General features: G+C 42.0%; 1 protein-coding gene across 1 annotated transcript in view; it reads right to left on the minus strand.

Moving 5' to 3' along the window:
- LOC142109297 (E3 ubiquitin/ISG15 ligase TRIM25-like) overlaps positions 1-14,883 on the minus strand; it is a 64,446-nt gene extending 49,563 nt beyond the window's left edge. The window contains exon 1 of the mRNA XM_075193427.1: positions 14,741-14,883. The gene's annotated coding sequence lies outside the window, so the exon portion shown is untranslated. The remainder of the gene's footprint in view (positions 1-14,740) is intronic.
- Positions 14,884-15,779: the final 896 nt, after the last annotated feature.

Here is a 15,779-nt window from a genome sequence, read left to right on the forward strand (position 1 = left end):
CATGTACTCCAGCGTTATCTAGATAGGAAGGGCTTAAAGAGAAGTGTTCCTTTACTACTCGCTTCAAAGAATGCCATGAAACGATTTGTGCCTATGAACATTAACAGGCAATAAAAATTTGAGAGCAAAAGATTTTGATATACTTTTGACTTAAGTACATATTATGTAAGGACACTAATAGCATTGGCTCATCGATGTAGGCAGGCTAAAATATGAGAGCATGAGATAGCGATATGCCACAAATATAGATAAATATATACCATACAAGATTACTTGAATAGGAATGCTTTAATATATATAGGCATCTATACACCTCTATGCTCCATATTAAGACATACCCTATCGCTGAGGAGTATTTTCTAATGGATTACTATAGTGGAGAAATATACTACCCACTGTTGCCACCTAGAGTCCGTATATATATAACAGAATCATAATGTTTATATATTTGAGGTTTAGTGGCAAGTGAAACATTGTTGCTATTTATACAATAGGATACTTAAAATTCTATTAGTATCCTACCTGCTATATATGGACTATTTAATAGCAACATTTCACTTGTCTGACTTTAATATAGGATATTGATCCTGTTTACATATTTACTAAGGACCTATTATCAGTAGGCCTTCTCTAGAAGCATTATACATGTGGGATCGGCTCCACCACAGGCCCATTCATTTTTAAAACTCTATTTCTTCAACACTTTAATTTTAATAATTCGCTCTTTTATTTTGGTTGTATATTTTTACAAGTCATTTTTAATGTATACTAATAAAATGTAATGTATTAATGTAATTACCCACTTATACCTGGAGTGCTCTTTTGGTCATTTTTTTCTCCCTTCTCTTTGGATTTATATGGTTTTTGTAAGCAAGCAACTGTACCAACAGTCTCCAGAGACAAAGTTATTTGGAACCCCATATTTAGAATTAAATTAAGAAACTTAAACAAGGGGGTAAATGTATCAAGCTGAGAGTTTTCCTGCGGGTTTGAAAAGTGGAGATGTTGCCTATAGCAACCAGGGCCAGATTAAGGGAATGGAGGCCCCTGGGCTAAGGGGGCCTCCATTCCCCTGTGAGGGCCCCCCCCCGTGATCCGAGCCCCCCCCTTCCCCGGCACTTACCTCCTTCTCCTCCTTCCCTGGTGCGCTGTACACTCTTTACTGAGGAGATCTCGTGAAAGTGAGACTCACGAGATCTCCTCAGTAAGAAGACTACAGCGCCCCGGGGAAGTACTGCAGTGAAAGTGCTCAGCAGCACTGATCGGGCTGGGGGCGCCTCAGCCCCCGACTGATCAATACTGCTGCTGAGCACTTTCAAGGGCCCCCTGGGCTGTAGCCCAGTTAGCCCTATGGTTAATCCGGCCCTGATAGCAACCAATCAGATTCTAGATATCATTTTGTAGAATGTACTAAATAAATGATAGCTACAATCTGATTGGTTTTTCAAACCCGCTGGAAAACTCTCAGCTTGATACATTGACACCAAGGTGTCTCTACAACTGATATAGATACTTTGCCTCATACCAGTCCTTTATTACATGTATATGTGTTTGTTGGTGAACCCTTTATTAAACAAATTAAAAAAATAAAAATAATAAAAATATAGGCCTATTAGATTCAATTTTAGTGGGGTCTTAGCAGCTTTGGGATAAGAACTATTATGGTCTTCTGCATGGACTGCGGTATTATTCATCATATTCAAGGGCCAAATCCATTTAGAGGCTATTTCCTATAGATATAATTTATAAAAGTTTGGAAATTAATCCTTTGAGGAAGAAGTGGTGGTGGAGGTTGTTAGAATTGTTAGAATTCTCTCTTCATGTCCTTTAAACAATCAAATATATAGATTTCACTATATCTAGATCTAGTTATTTTAGTACTTCCTAAGGCGGTCAGGACACTTCCAACCATTTTTACTTTTCTTGTACAACAGGAGCACAGGATCACCCTCCTTCACTCCCTTTCTCCCTTGCATTTTCTTTCTCTTGTTATTCCCTACAAGTTTTCCCCTTTTTTCACAGTTCACATAAAGAAAATAGAAAAACTCTCTGTATACACTACCCAAAGATGGGAAATGAATTTCCCTCAAATAATGAGATAGTAGTATCATAGAGTTCCTTATAATATGTCAGAAAAGCCAGGTTCCTCATTAGAAGAATGTGTCGATTTAATAGGACAGATCTGTATTCAAGAAATACTAGAAGAGTGGGAGCATGTACAAAAGAGCCAGTAATTTACTATTTTAGTTACCTTTTACAAATATAGTAAGATATTTTGCTATGGGTGCACTAATTTCAGGTTATATTCCCTATGCCTATTGTTATAGTCTGCTGGGTCACTTTCAGCCTTGTTAAGAGCACTCTCTGACAATTCAAGTTCTGAATTCAATGCTTTTCTTTAATAAGACATAGCTGATAGAAAGGACCCTTGCATTAAAGGTGATCACATGCAATAAGGATCCATTTGATAAAGGATTGCATAATTTCAGCAGCATCTAGCCACTTAAGACTCCATGTGCAGGTCCGTGTGAGAATCCATTTTCAGTCTCAGGTACAGACAACAGGTGGCAGTGCACTGTGATCACTGACTTCTACAACACGTATATAACACGTTTTTATTAGGGATGTGCATCGGCCACTTTTGGTGTCTCGTGTTTTGGATTCGGATTTGCTTGATGTTTTGGGTTCGGATTTGTTTCGCAAAACACCTGTCGAAAGGTTTTGGTTCGGTTTTAAGGTTCTGGATTCGGATTTATTTTGAAAAAAGCATAAAAAGATCCAAAATCAAGTTTTTGTGCTTATTTTCACTCCTACGCTATTATTAACCTCAATAACATTCAATAACAATCATTTACACTAATTTCCAGTCTATTCTGAACACCCTCACACCTCACAATATTGTTTTTAGTCCAAAACGTTTCACCGAGGTAGCTTTCTGGACTGCATAGTGGAGTGGTCCTGGTACCCAATTTGGTATCGGGGCCACTATATAACCCTCAACTGGTCTCAATTCCACCAAAAAAGTATCTGGACTGCGTAGTGGAGTGGTCCCCACAATATAAAAAAACCACTCAACTGGTCTGAATTTCACCAAAAAAGTATCTGGACTGCGTAGTGGAGTGGTCCCCACAATATAATAAAGAATCCCTCAACTGGTCTGAATTCCACCAAAAAAGTATCTGGACTGCGTAGTGGAGTGGTCCCCACAATATAATAAAAAAAAAACAATTGTTCTGAATTCCACCAAACAAGTATCTGGACTGCGTAGTGGAGTGGCCCCAGTACCCAATTTGATACCGGGGCCACAATATAATAAAAAAAAACTCAATTGTTCTCAATTCCACCAAACAAGTATCTGGACTGCGTAGTGGAGTGGTCCCCACAATATAATAAAAAATCCCTCAACTGGTCTGAATTCTACCAAACAAGTATCTGGACTGCGTTGTGGAGTGGCCCCTGTACCCAATTTGGTACCGGGGCCACAATATAATAATAAAACCCTCAACTGGTCTGAATTCCAGTGCACAGATGGCGGACACCGGATGGACGTCTAAAACCAACATAGCAGTTAAGGGCGCAGTTCCTCTTTTTTGTGACTGCACAAACAATTAACGTAGTAATAGAAATGACAGTTTTTTGTTTTTTTTAAATATATAAAGAAAGAAGGTAGTACTAGAAATGGCAGTTTTTTGTTTTTTTTTTAAATAGAGAAAGAAAGAAGGTAGTAATAGAAATGGCAGTTATTCGAATCCCAAGGAGACTCTAAGGGGGGTATTCAATTGTTTCTTTTAACGCGCTAAAACCAAAAAAAACGAGCGCTCTAAAAAAACTTCATAATATACGGTAATTTTGCGCGCGTAAACAGTTAATACAGTACTTACTCGCTGCCAGCGGGCTGAATTTCAGCTCGCTGCTCAGGGAGCTGCGAGATGAAATTTAGCGAGTAATTACCGTATTAACGGTAATATTTTTAGAGCGCTCGTTTTTTTTGGTTTTAGCGCGTTAAAAGAAACAATTGAATACCCCCCTAAGTGGGGTGAGCCACGGAGAGATTATTTCCCTCAGTTTCTCTAACAGGTTGTCAGTGTTGTGCCTCTTCTTAAAACCTGTGATACATAACTACACACACTCGGCAAAGCTTTTACAAATTATCTGCGGCACAGGAGAGTACCACTGGACTGTACTTTAATAGCAGTACCTATTATTTTTGGGTACAGCAACAGTGAATGATCGTAGTTAGACTTTTAAATAGCAGTACAAGCTAGATTTTTAAAAATTTTGTAATATTTTTTTCCAATTATTTTTGGAAAATTTTTTAATTTTTTTTTTTTTTTTTAAATTGATTTTTTATAAAAATTTTTATAAATTTAAATTTGTTTTTTTAGAACTTTTGGATAACTTGGAAATAACAATGCCCTTAGCAGAACAGACCACAGGACACAGGAAATACAGAAAGAAAGAAGGTAGCAATAGAAATGGCAGTTCCTCTTTTTTGGAACTGCACAAACAGTGATGAAAATGAAGGTGGAGCTGGTGGCATGTCACGGTCCTCTTCAGAGGACAATCTCCTGACCAGCAGGTCTTTGCACCGCTGTAGACTTGTGTCCGCCGGAAACAGAGACACAACATATGCTTTAAACCGAGGATCGAGAACGGTGGCCAGAATGTATTCCTCTGACTTTAAAAGACTGACCACCCTCGGATCCTGGCAAAGCGTACGAAGGGCTTCATCCACAAGAGCTACATGCTTGGTGGTATTGCAATGGTGTACCAGCTCCTCCCTCACTTTCTACAGCTGCTTCTGCAAAAGCCTGATCAGGGGAATCACCTGACTCAAGCTGGCAGTGTCGGAACTGACTTCTCGTGTGGCAAGTTCAAATGGTTGCAGATCCTTGCACAACACGGAAATCATTCTCCAGTGCGCTTGACTCAGGCGCATCCCCACTCCTTTTCCTATGTCGTAGGTGGCTGTGTAGGCTTGAATGGCCTTTTGATGCTCCTCCATCCTCTGCAGCATATAGAGGGTGGAGTTCTAGCACGTCACTACCTCTTGTTAATTTAGATTGCAAGGCTTGTAAATACTTTGAAGATAAAAAAAGCAGGCTGCACAGACTGTGGAGCTAGAAAGTGAAATTAAATGGACCACGTTACTTTGGTGGCTATCTATGCCCCCCCCCCCCCCCCCCACCTGCCCCACACTTGTAGTTGAATATAAAAAAAGCAGCCTGCATAGACTGTAGAACTAGAAATTCAAATATACAAAGGAATGGACAAAGGCAGTTTGGTATCTGTCTGCATCAGATCCCCTCTCCACTAGGAGTAAAATAGAAAACTATTCAGCCGTTATATCAATCTAGAATATAAATAGAAATTGAGCAAGGCAATTTGGTATCTGTCTGCATCATAATCATCAACATCCTCCTCAGCGCCAGCTACATCAATATCCTCCTCCCGGTGTACAACATTCACACCTTCATTAGCCAAATCTGTTACTGGACTGTGGGTGATCCTTCCAGCATATGCAGAGGGCGTGCTGCAAATGGTGGAAGGAGCCACCTCTTCCCGTACAGTGATGGGAAGGTCAGGCTTCGCAACCACCAACACCCTTGGACTCGCCTTGGGGATTTGTGATAATTTCTCTTTAGAAAGCAGAGTTGTTTGCTGTGTTGTTGCTGACAGCATAACTTTCTTAATTTTTTTTGTAGGGGGGGGGAGGAGGGCTTAGTTCCTTGGGTGAAGCTGAACCACTAGTCATGAACACGGGCCAGGGCCTAAGCCGTTCCTTGCCACTGCGTGTCGTAAATGGCATATTGGCAACTTTACGTTTCTCCTCAGATGATTTCAAGTTTCTCTTTTTGCTACTTTTACTGAACTTGGGCTTTTTGGATTTTACATGCCCTGTACTAGGAGATTGGGCATCGGGCTTGCCAGACGACGTTGATGGCATTTCATCGTCTATGTCATGACTAGTGGCAGCAGCTTCAGCATTAGGAGGAAGTGGGTCTTGATCTTTCCCTACTTTATCCTCCAAATTTTTGTACTGCATTATATGTAGCACAAGAGAGTGTACCCCGAAGCCACACACACTCGGCAAAGCCTTTAAAAATTATATGCGGCACAGGAGAGTACCACTGGACTGGAGTTATATAGCAGTACCACTGGACTTATACTGCAGAATCAGTGAAATTTGTAATATGGCAGTAACAACAATGGACTTATACTGCAGAATGAGTGAACTTTGTAATATTGCAGTACCACTGGACTTATACTGCAGAATGAGTGAACTTTGTAATATTGCAGTACCACTGGACTTATACTGCAGAATGAGTGAACTTTGTAATATAGCAGTACCAATGGACTTATACTGCAAAATCAGTGAACTTTGTAATATAGCAGTACCACTAGAGTTATACTGCTGAATCAGTGAACTATATAATATAGCAGTACCAATGGACTTATACTGCAGGATTGTTTTGGGATTTTTTATTTTTTTTTTTATAATTACTTTTTTTGTTATTTTTTTTTTAACTTTTTTTGAATTTTTTTATAATTTGGGAATAATGGGGAAATAACAATGCCCTTAGAAGGACAGAGCACAGGACACAGCACCACTGGACTGAACAGGACACAGCACAGGACCCAGCAGCACCACTGAACTCAGAAGGACAGAGCACAGGACACAGCACCACTGGACTGAGCAGAACACAGAGCACAGCACAGCACAGAACTGAACAACACGAGATATAGCAGGACAGAGGACCACCTAACACACCCTCCCTCTACCCTGATCAATGCCCGAGTGAAGATGGCGACTAGCGGGGAATTTATAGGATCCGAGTATCGCGAGATCCGACAGCGGCATTATGACTCAGAGCCTCGGTTTCAGTTTTGCAATTGGCGGGAATACCCGGATCTGTCTCGGATCCGGCTCGGATCCGCAACGTTCGGGTGGGCTCGGATTTCAGAAATCTGAGTGCGCTCATCTCTACTTTTTATAGAAAGCCTTTCGGTCAACAAGTGCTCCAAGAAAATGCAAAACACACACAAGAGTTAAATAAATAAATAAGTGCAGGGTCTGTACGGCCCCAGCCTAATGAAAGTAGAATTAAAATCCTTAGCTATTACAATTCATCCATGACCCACATAGTTTAGCCAGCATTTTGGTTTAGAAAGAAATCATCAATTGGGGGAGGCATATAGCCTAATTAAAGTGTCCAGTTGTTTCATTCACTTACATATGCAGTGGTTTATGTATTAGATTTTAGTTTCCTCTAGAAGAAGGGGAGTAAATTACAAATATAGCTCTAGCAAAGCATGGGCATTTCAGGCAAACAACTTTAGGTATAGGTGAGTCTATTGTAGGAAAATAATATGTAGGGCATATTGTTCAATAGAATCAAATACTAAGGATTTTAAAACTTTAGCATTCAACCCTCTCAGGGGCGCACTGGGGGTTTCCAATTCTCCAGAAACCCCTCCCTGTACTCGGATCACCACTGCCTCAGAAGAAGTGAACACATCACACTCCACCTGATTGCCCATCAAAGAAAAACGATTCTGCCTGTAAACACACAGCCTGTTGTGCGAGGGCGACTTGTAGACTTTATCCTGTCTTCCTTTCCAAAAGCCGAACTTCCTGTTTCGGCTCAGCGTGTGGAACGCATACTTGATGATGCGCTCCACAGGAAGTTCGGCTTTTGGAGCGCACAGTGCATTCCATACAACAAGGAAGACCGGATGAAGTCTTCAAGACGCCCTCGCGCCCAACAACGAAGCAACACAGGTAAGAAAACTGCTCTTATCAGAGCACAACACACCTATTCCATTCACCCACACTAATTAGCCAGCAGCACACAGAAATAAACGTCCTCAACACAATATTATCATATCTACACACACTGCTGCTAAACCCTATATTAACACCGCCCACAAATTACACACTGCCCACAGGCATACAGAATACACACAAACATTACCACACAGCAAATTAACAAAGAGTCTCAAAATAGAGCAAGTTTTCAAACGGGCCAATAATAATACAACAAAGCAAGAGCTTGAGACATACTGCACAAGAGCATATAAACAGCATCAGAACTATAAACAATACAAATAAGAGCCATAAATATCAGACAAGAGGGTAGTGCAAACTGTTGTGTACTGACATTATTCTAATTGTCTGTAGAGTAATTGCACTTGGTGTTATGCTGCGGAATAAGGATGCTGTAAACAAATAAAATTGACTGTACAGCCAGAGCAATTTAGAAATTTGGAATGTGGTGTTTGGGTCTGTGGTTCAGATATTGTGATGTTTAAAAGACCAGTAGTATTAATTTAATGATGAGGGTTGGTGATGATCATTTAATTGTGGGTGGATATAAATTTATTGGTGGGGGCAACTTTTTCATTTATTTTATTTAATAGTGGTGTAATTATAGGCCTATTAATTTAAGATGGGGTTTTGGAACAGTTTATATAATTCTGGGTGGTTTGAGGGCAGTAATTGAATGTGGGGCTGAGTTTGGGAATGTGAATACAAATTATTTAACGTTAAAGCAGTTTGGGGTGAAATAGGTTTAATTATTAAATCTGAATATTAATTTTCTAACATCTGGGCTGTTTGATAGGAAAATTTGTGTATTTATTGTTTGTGAGTACTATTGTTTATTTCTGAATGCTATTAATTTAATGTTGGGGATAATTGGGGGGGAATCTAGTATACGTTGAACCAGGAATTTAATGTTGGGGGTAATTGGGGGGGAATCTAGTATACGTTCGATCTCATATTCATCTCCCATCGATTTGATGGGAGGAGGAGGAAGAAGATTCCTAGAAAATTCATTAAGAATTAAAGGTTTGAGTAGAGATATATGAAAGGAACTGTGACGAAACGAGTGTGATAACCCTGTGACCAATCTGTTTCTCGTTTCTCACATAATGTTGATTATAGCAAGTACTTTTTATAGCCCATGCTTTTGTTCCCCAGCTCACCAGACTTCAACTGCATTGTCCAATTACATGTGGCTAAGGGGACATTGTAGTTCAGTGTAAATATATATATTGTGTATTATATATGGGTGACTTGCAGTAAGGTTATTCATTGTCTTAAAGTGAAGCCAGGAGGGTTATGGGTAAAGATCAGGTGGTGTCCAGGATAAAGGTGTCAGGCCTGAATAGAGGAGAACACTAACCGGTATTAGCGCTACTGAGTTAGTAGGTGCGGAGTCTACCGTACCCCTGGTATTCACCAGGGACCTACGCAAGGAGGTTTGGACTTCGCTGCACAGGGCACGCAGGTCGCGGTCCTATTAGTCAGTTTCCGGTGTAGTGAGAGAAGGGTCAGATGGTCCGGGTCAAGCCAATCGGAATGCAAAGTACAAAGGGAGAATCCAGGAGAGTAGTCAAACAAGCCAAGGTTGCAGGAACAAAGTGGGGCACGCAGAAGAGAATGGTCGACAAGCCGGGTCACAGCAGGAGAGCAATACACAGGATTGCCAAAAGGTAGCTTGGAGTGCCTCATCATTCCAGCGTAATTTAGAGGCCAAGGGTTCAGAGCTGAACTGCATATTGGCCAGCGGTTAGGGATCCTTGAGAAAAGCACGTAGTCCTGAAGCAGCTGAGGAAACCCGGCCCGGCTCATCGAATACTTTCTGAAAATTCTCTCTCCAAGAGGGGGGAAGCCCAGGTTAGGGTTTGCCCCGTGAGGAAAGAAATTATGTACGCCACCTTACTGTGTTCCGAAACAAAATTCTCAGGAGCTAAATTGAACTGAATGGCGCACTGGTTGAGAAACCCCCTGCATTTCTTGGGGTCACCATCAAATTTTTCAGGCAAGGGAATACGTAGAGGCTCATGTGCTAACGGTGGAGGCTGTAGCGGAAAAGGAAACTGTGACCGTTTGCTGCTTGGCTCGCTGGCAGAGACCCTTGGAGGGAGTCCAGACCTGATACTTCTCCCTGTTGACACTGCAATAGCTGAGCTTGATTTGACCTTTGCTGATCCACTCTCTAGGTGAGATGAAGCAGAAGATCTCGAGCGGAGGGTTCTTCCTGATCACTCATCTTCTTGCCCAGAGTATACTGTCACGATTAATGAGGAAGTTACTAGCTGGTATTGGCGCAGCTGAGCAAGGAAGAACAGAGTCTAATGCACCCCTGGTGTTCACCAGGAACCCCCGCCAGGGAGTTTAGGCTTCGCTGCAAGAGGGTGTGCAGGTCGCGGTTCTCCAGGACAGCCACCAGCGTAGAACGTAGTCAGTCAATCTGATCGGAACTAAACCGGCAGCAAGGTACAAAGGATGATACAAAGAGTAGTCAGAGGCAGGCCAAAAATCAGGGAACCAGTACTAGCAGCAAGGCGTAATCCAAAGGAAGGTCAAAAAGATAGCCAGGTCAAACACTGGAACAGGATCAGGAGCAAACAAGTGCTGGAGCTGGGTGAAACCCTAATGGTGCCAGAGACTCCCTTATATTCTCCTGTGTGGTCCCTGATTGGGGAGGAGGATTGTGAGCGGTCAGGGACGCTGACCGCCGACCGGAAGTAGCAAGACGTCCCGTTGCCTAGCAATGGGACACGAAAGTGACCGTGCAAACGCGTGCGGTGGCACGGAGTAGAGGAAGCGGTCTGTTGCTAGGCAAAGGGACGTGGCGATCAGAGGGCAAAGGCGGCCGCCTCTCACACCTAGTGTCGGTGTGGAGGAGGTGCTTGACAGTAGTGCATGCATCATCTCCCTTGTATTTGAAGCGATCGTTAAGAGTTGGAGTGCAGCACTGTCTCAAATGATAGTCACACTCCTTGCATGCTTGTCATGCCCACTCTAACTGCGTGGCATGGAAACCGCCCTCCTCTGTTTGCCCCTGACACTGCCGCCTAACCTAACTCTAAAAAGAGCTATATTACCCTGTAAAGGAGCGATCGCCCCTATGTTATACACATCTGCCCGCATTTATGTCATCGTTAGGGGGCATGGTCAATAGTCAGAAACTACATGAGAATCCCACAGTTATTTCATATAGAGCCTTTCTGCTGTCTTCGCATGCACTATATTACATAGCGTCCATGTGTTTGCAATGATGTCATCTCATACACCTGGTCGCAAGGGATGCTGAGAGTGTTGAGTTCGTGCTATATAATAATAAGTCCAGACTCTGCTCTCCAGCTCCGTCTCGGACCCATAACTCTGGGCACAAGCATCTCCCTGCACTACAAAAATGATGGGATCTTTGATCTCTGCACCACATAAATAGAGGATACCTGGAAAATGTGTATGTGAGCTATATGCGAAACATGTCATATGTACTCATATGTGTAATTGAGTATATTTGGGGCAGCACAGTGGCTAAGTGGTTAGCATTTCTGCCTTACAGCATTGGGGTCATGAGTTCAATTCCCAACCATGGCCTTATCTGTGTGGAGTTTGTATGTTCTCCCCGTGTTTGCGTGGGTTTCCGCCGGGTGCTCCGGTTTCCTCCCACACTCCGAAAACATACTAGTAGGTTAATTGGCTGCTCTCAAAATTGACCCTAGGCTCTTTCTCTCTCTTTCTCTGTCTGTCTGTGTGTGTATGTTAGGGAATTTGGACTGTAAGCTCCAATGGGGCAGGGACTGATATGAATGAGTTCTCTGTACAGCGCTGCGGAATCAGTGGCCCTATATAAATAAATGGTGATAATGATGATGTATATATACTATATAAGTATATATATGTTAAGTATATATAAGTTTTTTGATTTTTATATCTATATACATGGGGAGTGAGGGTTGTTTATAACTAGTGTATGTGTATAATGTGAAATACTGCTTTGTTACAGTATCTATTGGATAAATAACTCTTCGAGGGTATGTTATTTAAAGGATTGAAGTAGGCAGGCTTTTTAAGGAAAAGTGTAACGAAGGTGTGGGAAAATACAGTGTTTGGAACAGTATATGAAAATACTGTGTGCATAATATATTTAATACATCCTCTTTTCCTTTAACACAGCCCCTGATGTCCATGAGTAGGGGCTTGATGAGTCTGCACCACCCCACAGAATGGAGCTTCCAGTCCTTGAAGTCTAGCTGACTCTAATGGGATATATGTAGAATTGTTTCCCTTGTGTGCACCCCATTGTTCCCAATGATAATCTACAGCCTATGTGGATCCCCGAAGGAAGGACCCTAAGCCTCCCCTTCACAACATCCTTTCCAGATAGGAAAGATGAATGAGTGCTGACTTCACATGATCCCCATATCAGCTCCTAGGTGTCACGAGCCACGGCTCCACTGCTGGCCGCTTCTCTCTGCTTCAGGCGTCCCGGCCGTCACCATGATGACCGGGACGTCATTTCCGCCTTCTTCGTCCCGGTTTCCTAGACAACAACTAGGACGCTTGGTTCTCCCAGTCGCCGCGTCCGGCCAACTGTCAAACAGCCGGGCACGCGCGCAGGTCTGTATAGTTACTGCTGGGCACGCTGCATTTTCATTGGGCCACATCACTATTTAAGGCAGTGAGGGCTTAGCCGGTTATAGCTTTCTGTCTCTGGTTGCTGACCTGCTCCTTTCTCCTGCTCCTGTGCTATTTTGGATTGATTCTTTGTGTATGACCCCTGGCTTGCTTACTGGACTTTGTTGGATTGCCTATCACCCTGACCTCTGCCTGTTTTCCGGATACGTTGCTTTCTGCCGGCCCTGACCTCTGCCTGGACTTCACTCTGCTGCCTGCTGTTGCCCCTCTGACCTCGGCCTGTTTCTGGACTGCGCTACTTTCTACCATCAGTCCCTCGCCTGTGCTGCAGTAATATTATAAACTTGTACTACTCTGAGTTAAGACCTGGGGGGCATCTGAGTACCTGTGTGCGCGTACAGCTCTACGGGAAAGGCGGCTGCTATAGGTAAAGACCTCTCCTGCCAGTTCTACAAGTTTACGATATTTTCTGTCAGCCCTAACACTAGGTAAGCAGGCTAACTCTCTTTTGTACCCCCTTGTATGTTTATTCCAATGTCTTTGTTATTAAATTGCACAAATTGATTTTATGACTATTGATAGTGATTGTAAGCCCTTTTGGTGGAATGTTAAAAAGAAAATATAATTGATTTCCTGGATAAAATGCTTAAATGGAGATTCCCAGACAACATTACTATAGTCAAGGACATAGACTGTAGATATCCTAAACCCCTGCCACACCAGCCCCAAAGATGATTTCCCTAAGTCCCAATGAGACTACATATGTATTGGCTCAGGATAAAAAGCCGAAGATAGACCCAGTTTTGTGACACCATCCAAATCAGATAAACTTGTACTCCTCAAAACAGAATAAAAATTATACAATAGACTAGTAACAGAATTTATGGCAGTGATGGGTAACAGGTGGTCCCTCAGTGCCTTCTCCCCAGATCCTTCCTGCTCTTCTGCTGTCAGATTTGTTTGTTATAGCTTGTGGCACTTGTTTAAAATGCCTGCTGATATGTTATTACAGATAGATGTCTATTTCTTTGTTTAAATGTATTGTTTGAACCTATTACTGAGAGTAAGGGTAATCTGCGGCCGTTTTGAAGGTTAGAGGGCTGCAGCATGCGGTTCCAGAAATGTATCAGGTTTCCCATCATTAATATATGGGTACATCCATCATATTTGCCTACTCTCAAGGAATTTCTGGGAGGCTCCCGAATTTTTGGGAGTCCTCTTGAGCACCCAGAAGAGTAGGCATCCTCCCGGACCGAGATGGAGGCAAGGCTTAATGATGCCATTTTGCGACATTGGTCCCCGCCCTCTGCTGGGAAATGCTGGGAAATTTGTAATTTCCTAGCGGGGGTGGGTGCTACGATGACGCAATGAAGTCACCACACCCCCTCCTACATCACCTCTCCCCAGGTTCCATTGAAAGGTAGACAAGTATGGGATACATCCCCAATTAATTGGAATTTGACATACCTCCCAAAAGTTCCTAATATTTAGACAGATCTTCAGACATTTTATCACCTCAATTATGTGGGAGCAGACTGTGCAGGAATGCCTTGATTTGATAGCCTCTTCTACCTATCCAATTGCTGGCTTCTACAGCCGTTCAAAAAAAAATGTTTTACTTCCTTCCATCACACACAATTTAGCAGGGTAAATCATACTCTATGCCAAATTCTGTTCTTTAAGCTGGCACCTCAAACAGTAAAAAGTAAAGCTTTGCCTCTATATACAGTTATTATTATTATTATTATTATTATTATTATAATATAATAAATGACTGTTTGTGCACTAGTGCTAGAATGGTGTTAGATATGCAAAGCTGTGAAATATTACAGTGTTCAATGATCATATTAATTACAGTTACAATAGTAGATTGCCTTATAAAATCAAGGTATCAATTAACAGTTAGAGGTCAGATTATAAAAATAAACCTCACAGCACAGGCACTCAATGATACCAGAGCAATAAAATAAAGTTTATTCTACAATAAAAAGCAGATCAGAACCATTGTACTCACAGCTATGAGGAGTTTCCATTCAAGTAAATGAATGCATAAGTACAGAACAGTCCCATTATTATTAATTTATAATTAATTTATATGGCGCTGCAGTACATAAAGCATGGACAAAACACTGCATACAGGTACAAAAACAAAAACAGTGCAATTAAAAAACCAACTCAGCTGAGACAAAGCAGTCTAGCGAAAGTAACATTTGGGAAAGAAAGGTTTTCTGAGGACAACATTTTATGCAGCAAAAAAAAATAATTAGTATTAAAATACATTTATAACCTCGAGATACTTACATTCTTCGGCAGTCGCCTGTTCCTCCTCTTACGATTCTTGGTAAGATGTGGAAATGGGAAATAGAGAATAATTTATTTCTGCCTCCTCCTAGGCCTCCTCCGCAGGCTCTTCACTAGCCTCCCCCCGATGACTTTGGCGGAGCTGTAGGCTGAGGCATTCTGTTGAGATAAATATGACTCATGAGTTGATTTATAAATGTTATCTCTGTCTCACACATACATTGGAGACATCCAGATAATTTTAGGTTGCAATATGACATATACAATACCACACATGGACCATCATTGGACAAATGAACACACTTCTACACTACTTTCATATAGAGTTGACCTCGGAGGTTTATATTAATCACGTATTAATTCTGAAACATCACTATTAAATAGCAGGCCTTGTATTTTGTCCAATGGAGGTTATTACAAGCCAATTTGCTTTTTAATGGGACAAATATATCAGTAATCTTGCCTTGAAAGAAAAAAAAGAAATTAATTGAGAACTTACACCTAGCAATTTCAGCACTGAGATCCTCCAGAAGCTCTGGCTGCCTCCTCCGCAGCTCACTCCAGCACTTCTGGAGTTGGACAACTCTGTGTCTGCAGTTGAACTGCAGCCACAGACGCCTGCGCCCAGCCCTGTAGGTATTATTTTTCTGTTCATTAAAATATCCGAGCTACGAGTCCAAAGCAACGATCCAAAGCTGTCAGTACCAGCAGCTTCACACAAGCAAAGATTGTTTGCCTCATGTTCGCAAGTGAATGAGACTTTTCACGTCACTGATTGGTTCTCAGCGCATGTATGGGCGTAGGCACGTCTGTTGCGGATCCCTTCAATACCATATCTAAAATGGCTGACTTTCAGCTATTAATCTCAATATCAACCGTATCCAGGCAATTAGGGGCATGACGCCTAGCCATTCAAATACACTGCTGCAGGAGAATGCACCTGCATACGCGAGCATGCCCTATATAACAGCTGGAGAGACATTCAGTCCTACCATTTTGGTTTGTCTTTAATCAATCAGGTTGATGTTTCCTGTAATAT

The sequence above is a fragment of the Mixophyes fleayi genome, chromosome 1, assembly GCF_038048845.1.
Source record: "Mixophyes fleayi isolate aMixFle1 chromosome 1, aMixFle1.hap1, whole genome shotgun sequence".
Classification (NCBI taxonomy): domain Eukaryota; kingdom Metazoa; phylum Chordata; class Amphibia; order Anura; family Limnodynastidae; genus Mixophyes; species Mixophyes fleayi.